We start from the raw sequence: 14694 nt of genomic DNA, 5'->3' as shown, positions 1-14694 counted from the left end.
CTTACAGATTTTTTGGACGAGCTCTTTTTTTATGAGAGTGTATGGTCCTTATATATTCTTGGTGTGTAGAGGTTACACCACAGTCTGGTGTATTATGATTTGTTTTACTATACTTTCTTAAAAAAATGTCTGATCCATTAACTTGATCATACTCCAACTCTAATTGATCATTTTTTAATAGATTGGCATTAGACAAGGTACAGTCAGTTTGCTTTAATGATTAAAAAGTTTATAGTTTTCAATTCTCACCTTTTTGTCAACAACAAAACATAGTGGGAAATTACATCTGGGTTGAGTTTGGATCTTGGATTTGTTGAAGGAAACGAAAAGGGAATGAAAATTGAAAAAAAAAGTTTATATTTCATTGGCTTTTTCCTTTCCCTTGGTAAATCACTTCACAAATACAAGATCTATACATTGGATTAGAAAATAAAGTGGAAGTTCCCTGTTAAAAATTTAACAGATAGCACTCAGATATTCAATTAGCTTTTGGAAGGTGTTGAATGACTTTACTTGAACCATGTGTGTTTTGGTGATTTCTTTGGCATGAATGTCTTACAAAGACAGGAGTTTTTCTTTTATGAAAGACATTATAATCTATGGTTTGGTTGGAAATTGAATTTTTTAAAAGTATGCGTTAAAATTAACAAAGCTTACATAGTTGCTTCTTGTCAATGACCCACATTGTGTATTTCAAATGGTGTTCGATACTTTATAAAATTAAATAAAATAATTAAAATAGATGTTTGATATTTTACATTATTCTCTGCTTTGTGCTAAGCTTTAAAGCAATATATAGATGAACTTGATGTTTCTTGGACCTAGTAAAAAAAACAAAGAAAACTTTAATTTTAATTTCAAATGAAAAATTAATTGTAAGTTTTCACTTGAGATTAGAGCAGTTAATGATCAACAAAAAGAAACTTGCATAATTGTAAAATGGTGGATATAAATAAGCAAATTTAGATCATCTTGCTAAGATGTTTCTGAGCAACCAAACATGGCATAGTCACTTCTCTAGTTGGCGTTATAAGCTCCTTTCCAGTTGAATGGCTTTGGAACCTGAAAATTTTGCAAGTCACAGGAAGACATGTGGTATAGGAGCTGGTCGCAAACTGATCAGTCTTATCGCAAAAGGCAAAGGTGGGCTGACAAGGCATATAAGAAGTCCCATCTTGGCAATGAATGGAAGAAGCCTTTTGCTGGGTCTTCCCATGCCAAAGACATTGTCCTCGAGAAGATGTATGCCTTTTCTAATATGCTTTCATTTACCTCATTTTTATTAAATGTTCATTTATGGTTATTGCATTTAGTATCAAACCTAACTAATGGCCAACTGACATTTACAGTGGTATTGAGGCTAAATAGCCAAACTCTGCTATCCGAAAATGTGCTAGGGTTCAACTGATTAGAAATGGGAAGAAGATTGCATCATTTGTCCCAATCGACGATTGCTTAAACTACATTGAAGAGAATGTAAGTATTCTTCAAAAGCTTGGGATGATCATTTTGCAGTCATCCTTGGTGACTTAACCTTAAAACATTTCTTGTTGTAGGATGAGGTGTTGATTGCTGGATTTGGACGTAAAGGGCATGCTGTCGGAGATATTCCTGGTATCAAATTCAAGGTTGTGAAGGTATCTAGTGTCTCCTTTCTGGCTCTCTTCAAGGAGAAGAAAGAGAAGCTAAGGTCTTAGTTTTGTGCACGGAGATTGTCTATTTCTGTCTTTTGGTTGTTGGAAGTATTGGAATGGTACTCTAGATTGTTTGAGCAGTGTTGTGGTATCTTGTAATTGTGTTAGATCTAAGAAAGATTTCATCTGAAATTCAAATTGTTGTGTTAGGGTTTATGTGGCCTGCTGTGTTTTCCTAATTTTGACATACTAATAATGGTGTCTAAAAGAACTTTTTTCTATTTCAAGTTGTAATAATTTTCACATATGGCTTCAATTTTTGAGACTCAAATGCAATAGCTTCAATTTTGAATGATTAATGTTACACATTATTTATTTATTTATTTAATTTTGCAACGGTAACAAGATGGTCGCTAAAAAACATGTTAGCATTTTTTTTTATTTTTTGCGACGGTAAAATAACGGTCGCCATAAGTAGTTTAGACGGTTGCAAATCATTTGCGACCGTTGTTTGCCGTCGCAAAAAGTATTTGCCACCCCTATAATCGCAACCCCCATTTGCCGTCGCAAAAAGTCTTTTGCGACTGTATTTTTATTATTTGTGACGACTTGTGACGGTCGCAAAAACCACTTTTTTTAGTAGTGTAGATAGACTTATATATCATTTTCCTAAAAATATATATATATATATATATATTAATAGAGCACCATGCTATACAAGCACATAGCTCAAATGTTATCTTTTATACCACACACTTCAACACATCTTAATTATGAATCATCTAATACTTAATTATGAGATTTTATAGTGAATTAAATTATAAGGGTTTGTGGTGGTTATTTAGGAGCTGATTATGAAATTTTACGGTATGAATTAAAATACTATTGATTATAAAAATGGTGTTATTGATACTGACTCATATTTCTAAAACATTTCATTAATTTCTAAAACTGAAAAAAGAAAAAACAAATCATGCAAGCGGCCAAAAAAATTTACCTTTGACTTCTTTTGAATGGCATGAAACCAATGGCCGACGGTGCTTGGGGCCACTGCTGCCGTGTGCATTAGGTATTAGATACGCACTCATCACATATCACATGCAGACACTCACACTCTCTCTCTCTCTCTCTCTCTCTCTCTCTCTACGTATATAAATATATATATATATATATATATATAAGCACAAAACCAGTTTCTTGTGCTATATTTACTATGCTTCCCTTTAGGCAACAGAGGATATATGGAGGTGAAAAAAACCCTATCAACACAGATTTCTCAATTCCTCAGATAGATAGGGTTTCTGTGCCGCAACCTCCGAGAAGGCAGGTTAATCATATATCAGAAATCCTCTCTCTCTCTCTCTCTCCCCACAAGAAGCTAAGCATCTCAAGGCCGAATAATCGGAATATGAGCCACATGAGTCGCATATGGAAGGTTCAAAGTGACACGGAGGTGTCAAATACAGTAGAGGTATTCACGTGTCTCAATCTAAAAACATGGTTAGATGAATCAATAGCCATGTAATTTGATTGAGCCGCGTCAATATCTCTTTTATGCACCTTCCACCTGTCTTCACATTTTAGGTATGCAATTCTAGCTTTCTCTTTTTATTAGTCATTTTAGGCTATATTTGTTTGAGTGAACATGAGCTTGAGATTGGATTAATAGTCCAATAAAATTATTAATTTGATATTTGGTTAAACAATTGAGGTACAGACTAATTATTTTAAACTTGACTATTAGTTAAGATAGGATACATAATCTAACGGATTCATAATTCTAAGACTATTAGTCATGAAAATACTAAACCAATTCGCCCAAACAAACCTGGCCTTAATTTTTTTGTGGTTTTCAAGGATTCTATAACAATCCTTCTGCTCCTCTATCCAATGCACTTTCACCATAAGATGATATTAAAATTCGAGACATGATTTAGTCAGCAAAAATGCATTTAAACCGAATAGTGTCTATATAAATCATTTTGGGTAAATTTTACAAATCATCTATGTGGATTATATAATGTGTCAATTTAGTTTTTATTATTTTAATTTGTTCAATTTTATCTCTTAATTTAACAGATTGTGTCATTTTAATCCAATATATAATGGTTGTTAAGTTTGGCAGATAGAAAGTCTATCCAAATTGACATACTGTGTAAACTGGAAGGATTAAATTGACACATAATTTGACTTTTCGTCCACCAAACTTAATAACTATTATTCATTGAACTAAAATGACATAGTTCGTTAAATTAAGGGACAAAATCGAACAAATTAAAACAATAAAAATCAAATTGAGATATCGTGTAAATTTTATGAACTATTTATATAATTTACTCAATCATTTTTCAATATGCATAGCAACATGCTTAGTAATAGTAATATTATAGATTGACATATATACATGAAAGCCAAATCTATATCATTAGTCTCCATCAGTGTACTCTGTGGAATAGATAAGTTGAAGAGGTTGGTTTAAGGTCGGTCCCCCACTTGTTAAAATACAACTAATGAAGTCCATTTTCATAGATTCTTTTGGTTTTATCCAGTGAAGGGTACAATCGTCTTTCCACCCACAGACGACCATATCACTTGAAGTGAAGCAGAAATAATGAAGTTGTTATCTTAAAAAAAAATAAAAAAAAAATAAAAAATAAGGGTTGTTCAAAGAATCAGAAAAAGGGAGGAAAGAATGAATAATAATAATAATAATAATAATAAGAGCAATGTTACGGATCCTAAATATTTAGTAATTTATTTAGGATTTGTAGCATTTTTTTTGTAATAATAATAATCATAATAATAATAATTTTAAATATAGTTTAATTTAGCTCAGAAACCATGCTTGGAGAGAGGAAGAGGGTATAGTGGGTGAAATTTATATATAGGCCTTACAAATCTGAGAAAGCAAAATTAAAAAAATAAAAACAAAGTCTGCGCCTAATATAATGTTAAATAATTAAATTCTACATAATGGGTTGTCAAATTAATTAGTTTTAAGTTCCAAAAAAACCCTAATCCTATTGCAAAAGGAAAATGTTTTAAAACTCTAAAAGAAGACCTCTAAAATAGTTCTAATTTGTTTCTTTCTTTGCTATGTATTTTTTGTTTTTTTTGTTTTTTTAGGACTCTCTATCACTACTTATTGCAAAATGACGAAGAAAACCAATTCCCAGTGGCAACTTGAAGCCTAATTGACCATACACACAGAAGTGCATATATATTTGAATTAGTTTTGAGTACTGAAAATAATATTACAAGTTTGGTTTTATTTATGAAAGATTAGGATTGTAAATGAACTAAGCCAAGCTGAATTTTTACTGAGATCAAACCCGGCTCGTTTATTTATCAAGTTCGTTTATTGAGCTCGAGCTCAATTCGATAAGAAATTGGGTTCGAGCTCGGTTCGGCTCGTTAATATTAATGAAACTTGAGCTTGGCTCGATAAATTTTTTTTAATATTATTTAATATATAAATAATGTATTTATATTATTATTTAAATAAAAATAAACGAGCTGAGTTTATGTAAATTTAAATTTAATTTGTTTATTAAATGAGTCTAATATTTAAGTTCAAATTTAGCTCATTTATTAAATGAATCGAACCGAATCAAATATTTAACGAGTGAAGTCAAACTTATCCACGAACAATTTAATTTATTTGTAGAGAGTGTTGATGATGAAAAGGAATCATCCATGTGTGCCCCTCTCTAGCAGGTGCAGCGGGAACCATATAACTGCAAATGCAGTGGGACCCTGTATATACACCAGTAGGTTGCATTAAATTCTGCTCTATCTTTACCATATACTACCCTTGTGACGTTTCTCCTACCTGTCTTGCACAAAAAATATAAAAAAAAAAAAAAAAAAAAAAAATTAGGATGGATAAAAAGGGTTGCTCCTTGAGTGCCCAAAGAGCCATGCTAGCGTTTGGTAAATTTTTTAAGGTATACTTATGTGTAGGTTCTAATAAGTGAATTTATTATTTAATAAGTTTTATAAAAAAAATTTATTATAAAAAAGTCACTAATTATAAGTTTTAGCGATAATTTATATAAATCATGACAAAAAAAAGTCACTAATTATTAATTTTTAGTGACATATATAAAAAAATTATCACAAAAAAATTATTTTTAGTGACAATTTTATCAAGACTTATTTTCAATAAGACTTGATAAAAATTAAGTCAAACTATTAAGACCTATTGGTAATTTACCCATTTTTTAATAGAATATTTGGAGCCTTTAATATCTTCTTGCCAAAATTACTGTCCTCATATAGTTTTAAATTTTCCTTTAGAATTGGAAAATTTACTAATCAATGGGTACTATACTAAAATAATTACAATTTTATAAAAAGGTGTACAACTTTAATTATTAAAATGTATAAAATTTACCATAAATTTGTAATTATTTTTCAAAATTAATAGTGATTTGTTATTTCTCCATTAGAGTTTAATATGTAATTAACATGTCACCCGTGCTATGTACCAGATAAAATAATATATTATTTATTAAAAATATAATAATTATATTTAATTTTTTTTATATTTTGTCTCTTGTAAATATAATTTCATATATAAATTAAGAATTTTATTTCAAATGTTCCCTTACTATAATATATAGTATAGATATATTAAAATTATTGTATTGATAATTAATAATTAAAATTATGCTTTGTTACAAAAAAAAAATGACATAGTTCTAATACTTTAGTATTTTAGAATAAAAATATATGAATTTTAAAAAATAATTAAAAAAAACTTAAAAAATTAATCAATAAGAAAAAATAATCGTAACATATAATTTAAAATATTAAAAAAAAGGTAAATAATGAATTAGGACTTTAAAAAGATATGATTACAATTAAAAAAAATGTCATATTTATTAATAAGTATAATTTTATTTGAATATCTATTTATACTTTAACATACTTATTTAAAACAAAAATAAAAATAAATAAAAATATTAATAATTTTGTGTTTTAAAATATAATTTTGTAGACTTGCTATATTAACTTTTGGAAGAAATATATTGGAATTTTTTTACAAAGATTAAATGTTAGTCATTGAACAAATCTTATAAGATTTAAAATAAAATTTATAATAAGAAGATATTAATGATATTGCAACATTTACATTTTAACAATTTTAAATTTTGAAAAAAAAAAAAAAGATTAGGACTTTCAACTTCAATCATCATACAACATTTTTATTTATATAATAATATAAATAAGGATAGGTAATAAATAGATTAAAATTAATTATACATAGCTATATTTAAAAGGACATGGTTTTGTGTAGTTATATTTTAAATTTCAAATTTTATTTTTTAACTTCCTATATAAAAAGATTCAAAATTTTAAATTATACATAATTTTTTTCTAAAAATATATGAACTTACAGTGGAGTAGAGAGAGAAGTACCATAAAGGAAAAGAAGAGTTGCATATATTAAAGATAAATAATTAAATAATTGACTAACATCTTTAATAGTTTGAAAACATAGATTAAAAACAATATTTTCTTTTTATAGTTTTGAAAAACTATTACATGCCTTTGAAGTAATGCTCTACACCAACTATCAATTAACAAATATCATGATATCAAAAATATTAAAAGTAATTTTTTTTTTTAAAAAGTAATGATATATAAATATAAAATCAATACAAAGAACATATTAATAACGATTTTGTTTGGATTTTGATCTATCGCTTTATAATTAGTGATATGTTTTTTATTATACAAATGACTATTATGTCATTTTAGTATAAAATTATAGTAAAATAATATTAATCAATAAAAAAATAGTTATAAACAAAAAAACAGATAATGGTTGGTAGAGATGAGGGAGAAATGACACATAAAATATGAAATATAAAAACAAAAAATAGTCATAGATAAAAAACGAAGAAGAAAAAATGGTGTACCTAAAGGATGAAAGAGTCTGTTTAAAGAAATACAATAAACTAAACATAAACTAACCGCTAAATTGTCTCATAAAGAAAGTTAAAAATAACAAGTTTTTAGGTAGGAGAAAGAATTGGTTAGAGAAAAAACGCACAAGAATAAAAAAAAATTATTTCCTTTTCTAAATTATAAATCATGGAATCATTATAAAAAATAATAAATTATGAGACTTAAAAAAAAATTATATATAGTATATATATGTTTAAATTTATTTGGGAATAAATTTGTGTTTAATTATAGAATAGAGAGAGAATCTAGATATAAGGTTTAATTTTTATTTTATGTTAGGCTTAATTTTAGGTTTATATAAATCATAAATATACAAATAGTATACATTTTATAAGAGGTGAGAGTTTCTTTTTCATTAGATTTATTTTAGGAGAGAGAGAATTGTATAAGATTTATATTCTTTTTTAAATAAAGGCTTGATTTATTTTGAGAGAGAGAGGGGGGTTGAGAATTGTGTGCTTTTTCCTTTCTTTTTTTTGTTTTTTTTTTTGTTTTGGTATTGACCAGTAATATATTTGCATTAAATAATTTTGAAGGTTAATATTTATGTCTTTGGAATAGCCAATAATTTTTTAATTTTTTTTATAAAAATTAAAAATTAAAAATTAAAAAAAATAGATTTAAGGTTTTGAAATATTTAGAGTTTCTAAGATGAAAAGTCATTTTGGTAGAAGATATTAGGACTGCAAACGAGCCGAGCCGAGCCGAGTTTTAGTATTTTGGGCTTATTTATTAAGATTTTAACGAGCTCGAACTCGAGCTCGAGCTAAATAAAAATTTAATGAACCGAGCTTGAGCCGAGTTGGCTTAGGCTCGACTCGAACTCGAGCCTGTTCACGAACCTTAACGAGCCAAAAAATTTATAAATTCATATTTGCATGTGAGACTAAAGTTACAATTAAAACTTTGATTATACAATTATATATACAATATATATAAATATACTAAAAAAAAGTCCATATTTTACTAAAATAATAATATCTACTACCACTATTATATAAATATACTATCTATAGTTAAGCATTATTTACATTTATATTTTTTAAATATATAAATAGCATATTTCTCTTATTTTTTATACATAATTTTATATTATTTAATATATAAATAATAAATATTAAACGAGCCAGCTAACGAGCCGAGCTTTAGACTGTTTGGGCTTGTTTATTAAAAATTTAACGAGCTCGAGCTCGAACGGCAAAAAAAATTAACGAACCGAGTTCGAACGAGCTCTTACCGAGTCGAGCTCGAGCTTGTTCATGAACGGCTCTGTTCATTTGCAGCCCTATAAGATATAGTATAGATAGATAGATAGATTATGATATTTAAGAAAGAGATAAATATTAGGAGAGATTTTAGGAACTTGCAATTCAATTTTTTTTTTCCTCTTAAATCTATAGTTACTTTGTTACCCAATATTATTTTTTTAAAATATTTTTAAAATTACAAAAATTAACAATTTTAGGTTGTTAAGTTTTTGTTTTATTTTTAATCTGTAATTACTTTGTTAGCCAATAATACTATTTTTAAAATTATAAAAATTAGCAATTGTGGTTTTACGATATTTTTAATTTATAACTTTTTTTTAAATATATAATTACTTTGTTATGAGATTAGATTTTTTTTTAATGATGTTTTTTTAATGTATAATAATTTTATTATGAGATGAGATTTAGGAAAGAGAGAAATATTAAGGGAGAGATTTTAGGAACTCGTAATTCAAAATTTTAGACGATTTTTTTTCTTTAATCTATAATTACTTTGTAGCCAATAGAATTATTTTTAAATATTTTTAAAATCATAAAAATTAGCAATTGTGAAATGAGATTTTAGAGCTATCACAAGCCTTTTCACTAGAAACTTTCTTTTGCTTATATAATATACTAGCGATAACCTGTACTATGCATAAGTAAACAATACTAAATACATTAAAAATTATTAATCAAATACTATGATATTAATTTAGATAGGTATTTAAATAATAAATTTGATTGATCTAAACTAAAAAAGGAAGAGCAAAAGTGAAATACTATAAATATAAATAAAGATAAAATAAATTAAGTTTGAACTTGAAGATAAACTATAAGAATATAGAAAGTGAAAATCAGATAAATCCCAAAAAAAGAATAAAATTAATTGAAAATCAAGAGCAAGAGTGTATCCTATAAATATAAGATAAAGATTAAAAAAAATCAAGTGTAAATTTGAAGATAAATTATAACAATATAAAAAGAAAAACTTAGATAAATCCTAGATGAATGAGTTAGAGAGAAATTTAGTAAACATCAAACAAAGATCGGAAAAAAAATCAAGTTGAAATTTAAAATTCAAAAATAAAATAAAATAAACTTGATAAGAAAAACAAAATATGATATAACTTTAATAATAGAAGAACTAGGGGAGAGTAGTAGTTTAAAAATTAGATAAGAGTGAATTGCCATTTAGAATTTCTTAAAATTAGCATATCACACGTGCTAGTCAAGGGATAAAATAATATATTATTTATTAAAAATATGATAATTATATTTAATTTTTTCATATTTTGTCTCTTGTAAATAAAATTTTATATATAAGTTTGGGGGCTTTGTTTCAAATATTCCCTTATTATAACATATAGTATAGATAAATTAAAATTAGTATATTGACAATTAATAATTAAAATTATGCTTTGTTATTAAAAAAAATGACATAATTCTAATATTTCAGTATTTTAGAATAAAAATATATGAATTTTTAAAAATTGTCATGTTGGTTTTTGAAAGGGAAATAATTAAAGAAATTTTAAAAACTTAATGAGTAATAAAGAATCATCGTAACATGTAAAACAACTAAAATTATAATTAAATCAGCAAATCATTCAAACCAAAAATAGTTTAGTTTAACTAGTCAGGTTAAAAGATCAGCCAACTTACACAAAAATTAATTCATTAAAATTTTTAAATTTTATTTTATTAAAATTTAAACTGTCACTAACTATGGAAAACAATCTATTAATTTAAATTTAAAATTGATACAACATAAATTTAAAATTATACTAATCTATCCCATAATTTATAAGTTTTAAATAGAAATTTAAAATTATCATAATTATCTCATAATTTTTGTATTAAGGAGTAGTAAGAGTGACACTAAGATTATCAATATATCTATATATTTTACAAAAGAATATTTTTAAGGAGGGATATTATAAGAGTTTCAAAATCTCATACAAAATTATTTTTAAAATCAAACCTCTATATGAGATTGTAAAATAAAAGCTAAATAGAAACTAACCAATCGGGATTTTCTCAATTGTTTAAAATTAAGAAAATCAAAAAAATTAGTATGAGATATTGATTATAAGGTTTCTCACTAAAAATTTCATTTTGCTTATATAAATGGGAGTATAAGATTCATTTTATGTAAGTGAAACAATTCACTTTTTCTTTCTTTTCTTAATATGAGATTGTAAAATAAAAATTAAATGGAAGTTAACCAATGAGAATTTTCTTAATTGTTTAAAATTAAAAAAAAATTATATAAATGGAAGTATAAGATTCACTTTATGTAAATGAAACAATTTATTTTTTTCTTCTTTTTCCGATATATGATTGTAAAATAAAAGTTAAATGGAAGCTAACTAATGAGAATTTTCTAAATTGTTTAAAGGGCAAATTACACTAATAGTCCCTATAGTTTGGGACTTGTGTCACTTTAGTCCCTGACTTTTCAATTTAGACACATTTGACCATGAATTTTGAATCTTGTTCCAAATAAGGACAATTGAAGATACCATTGTGTAATTTCAAGGGCAAAATTGTCAATTTAATAAAATATAAACTACTTTGACAAAAATAAATGTCAAAAAAATATTTTTAATTTTTTTAAAATTATTTTTATCCACCAATGATAAAAATTATGTAAAAATGATAAAAATTAATAAAAATTACATGATTAATTTTTAAAAATTAATTTTACATGATCATTATCCAAACACATAATAAAAATTAATTTAGCAAAAAAAATAAATAAATGTCTAAAAGATTTATTAATTTTACAAAATTTTATTTTTAGTAGGTAGAAATAATTTTTAAAAATTCAAAAATATTTGTCTAACATTTATTTTTGTCTAATTAGTTTATATTTTATCAAATTGACGATTTTATCTTTGAAAAATCTAATGAGATTTTCAATTGTCTTTATTTGGAACAAGATTCAAAATTTAAGGTCAAATGTGTCGCAATTGAAAAGTCAAGAATCAAAGTGACACAAGCTCCAAACAATAGGGACTATTAGTGTAATTCACCATTTTTAAGATTAAGAAAATTTAATAATTTTAAAATGAGGGTGTGAAACTCTTAGAAATATGATGTGGAGCACTTAGAAATCTTCTCTCTAAAAATTTCATTTTCCTTATACAATATTAGTGAAATAACTCACTTTTTTCATTCTTTTTCCGATGTGAGATTGTGTAAAATAAAAGTTGACAATTGTTTGGACGAGAAGTTTATTTCGAATCAAACAATCTCAACCGTTTAATTTTTAATTAGGTCAATCTTTAATTTATTTCAAATCAAACAAATCTAACCAATATATTTTGATAAAACCGCTAAAATCACGGTTAAACCAGCAAATCAGTCAAACCGAAAATGGTTCACCTTATCGGCTAGGTTAAAGGACCAATCGACTTATACAAAAATTAATTAATTAAAACTTTTAAATTTTATTTTAATTTGAAAATTTAAATTGTCTTGAACTGAAACATACACAACACTATAATATTAAATGGGAGCATAAGATTTATACAGTGAAACAACTCATTTTTTCTCCCTTTCCTGATGTGGGATTGTAAAATAAAAGTTAACAGTTGTTTGGACGAAAAGTTCATTTCTAATCAAACAATCTCAGTCGTTTAATTTTTAAATAAGGTCAATCTTAATTTATTTCAAATCAAACAAATATAGGCAATATATTTTGATAACACATCTAAAACCATGGTTAAACAAGTAAATCAGTCAAACTAAAAACAATTCAGCCTAATCAGCTAAGTCAAAAGACCAACCAATTTACAACAAAATTAATTAATTAAAACTTTTAAAATTTAATTTAAAATTTAAACTATTTTGAACTGAAACATGCACAATACTATAATATTAAATGAGAGTATAAGATTCACTTCATATAAGTGAAACAATTCATTTTTTCTTTCTTTTCTCAATATGTGATTGTAATTATTTTAAAGTTTACTATTATGATAGTTTTAGAATCTCATACAAAATTATTTTTAAAATCAAAACCTTTATATGAGATTGTAAAATAAAAGTTAAATGGAAGCTAATTAATGGGGATTTTCTTAATTATTTAAAATTAAGAAAATAAAAAATAAAAAAAATAAGTATGAGATATTGATCATAGGATTTCTCACTGAAAATCTCATTTTATTTATATAAATGGGAGTATAAGATTCACTTTATATAACTAAAACAATTCACTTTTTCCTTTTTTTTATTGGTGTGAGATTGTAAAATAAAAGTTAAATAGAAACTAGTCAGTGAAAATTTTCTTAATTGTTTAAAATTAAGAAATTTCAATAATTTATATAAATGTGAGTATAAGTTTCACTTTATGTATGTGAAAGAATTCAGTATTTACTTTTTTTTTTTTTTATGTGAGATTGTAAAATAAAAGATAAATAAAAGGTAGCGAAAGAGAATTTACTTAATTATTTAAAATTAAGAAAATTCAATAATTTTAAAATGAGGGTTTGGAACTTCTAAAAGGCTTTTCTCTCAAAACTTCATTTATAAGATTCACATAAAATAATTCGCTTTTCTTTCTTTTCCCGATGTGGGATAGTAAAATAAAAATTAATAATTGTTTGAGTGAGAAGTTTATTTCTAATCAAGCAATCTCAGTTCTTTAATTTATTTCGAATCAAACAAATTTAACCAATATATTTTGATTAAACTGTCAAAATCACAGTTAAACCAGCAAATCATTCAAACAAAAAACAATTTAGCTTAATCAGTTAGGTCAAAAGATCAATCAGTTTACACAAAAATTAATTAATTAAAAATTTTAAATTTTATTTTATTAAGATTTATACTATCATTAAATATGGAAAGTAGTCTATTAATTTAAATTTAAAATAATAATAATCTATCTCATGATTTATAAGTTTTAAATACAAATTTAAATTTATCATAATTATCTCATAATTTTTGTAGTAAGGAGCAGTAAGAGGGATGTTGAGATTATCAATATATCTATGTATTTTATAAAAGAATACTTTTAAGGAGAGATATTATGATAGTTTTAAAACCTCATACAAAATTATTTTTAAAATCAAACCCTATTGATGGGATTGTAAAATAAAAGTTAAATGAAAGCTAGTCAATGGAGATTTTTTTTTAATTGCTTAAAATTAAGAAAATAAAAAAAAATAATATGAGATATTGATCATTAGACTTTTCATTAAAAATCTCATTTTGCTTATATAAATGAGAGTATGAGATTCACTTTATGCAAGTGAAACAGTTCAATTTTTGTTTCTTTTCCCGATGCAAGATTGTAAAATAAAAGATAAATAAAAACTTGCCAATGAGAATTTTCTTAATTGTTTAAAATTAAGAAAATTTAATAATTTTAGAATGAGGGTTTGGAGCTCCTAGAAGGTTTCTCCCTAAAAATTCAGATTTTCTTATATAATATATAGATAGATAGATATAGATTGATTATAAGATTTCACACTAAAAATCTCCTTTTGCTTATATAAATGGGAGTATAAGATTCACCTTATATAATATAAGTGTAACAATTCACTTTTTCTTTCTTTTCCCAATGTGAGATTGTAAAATAAAAAGTAAATGAAAGCTAATCAATGAGATTTTCTTAATTGTTTAAAATTATGAAAATTCAATAATTTTGTAACAAGGGTTTGAAGATCCTATAAAACTTCTCCCTAAAAACCTCATTTTTCTTATATAATATATAGGTTTGTAAAAATAATAATAATAATAATAAGAACTGAGATAGTAAATTAAAAATTATATAAAAGTTAAATGCCACCTATTATTTTTTAAAATTTAAATTTTGTATAGTTAAA

At 25.0% G+C, this 14694-nt stretch overlaps 1 pseudogene across 1 annotated transcript; it reads left to right on the top strand.

Moving 5' to 3' along the window:
* Positions 1-921: 921 nt before the first annotated feature.
* On the top strand, positions 922-1760 carry LOC114284050 (small ribosomal subunit protein uS12-like; annotated as a pseudogene). The gene is made up of 3 exons (XR_014337225.1): positions 922-1242; positions 1350-1476; positions 1557-1760. The product of XR_014337225.1 is annotated as a small ribosomal subunit protein uS12-like (transcript).
* The last annotated feature ends 12934 nt before the right edge of the window (positions 1761-14694 follow it).

Source organism: Camellia sinensis, chromosome 8 (assembly GCF_055761805.1).
Source record: "Camellia sinensis isolate YWXY chromosome 8, ASM5576180v1, whole genome shotgun sequence".
Taxonomy (NCBI): Eukaryota; Viridiplantae; Streptophyta; class Magnoliopsida; order Ericales; family Theaceae; genus Camellia; species Camellia sinensis.
Note: the sequence above shows the minus strand (reverse complement) of the source record. Positions and strands in the feature narration are given on the sequence as shown.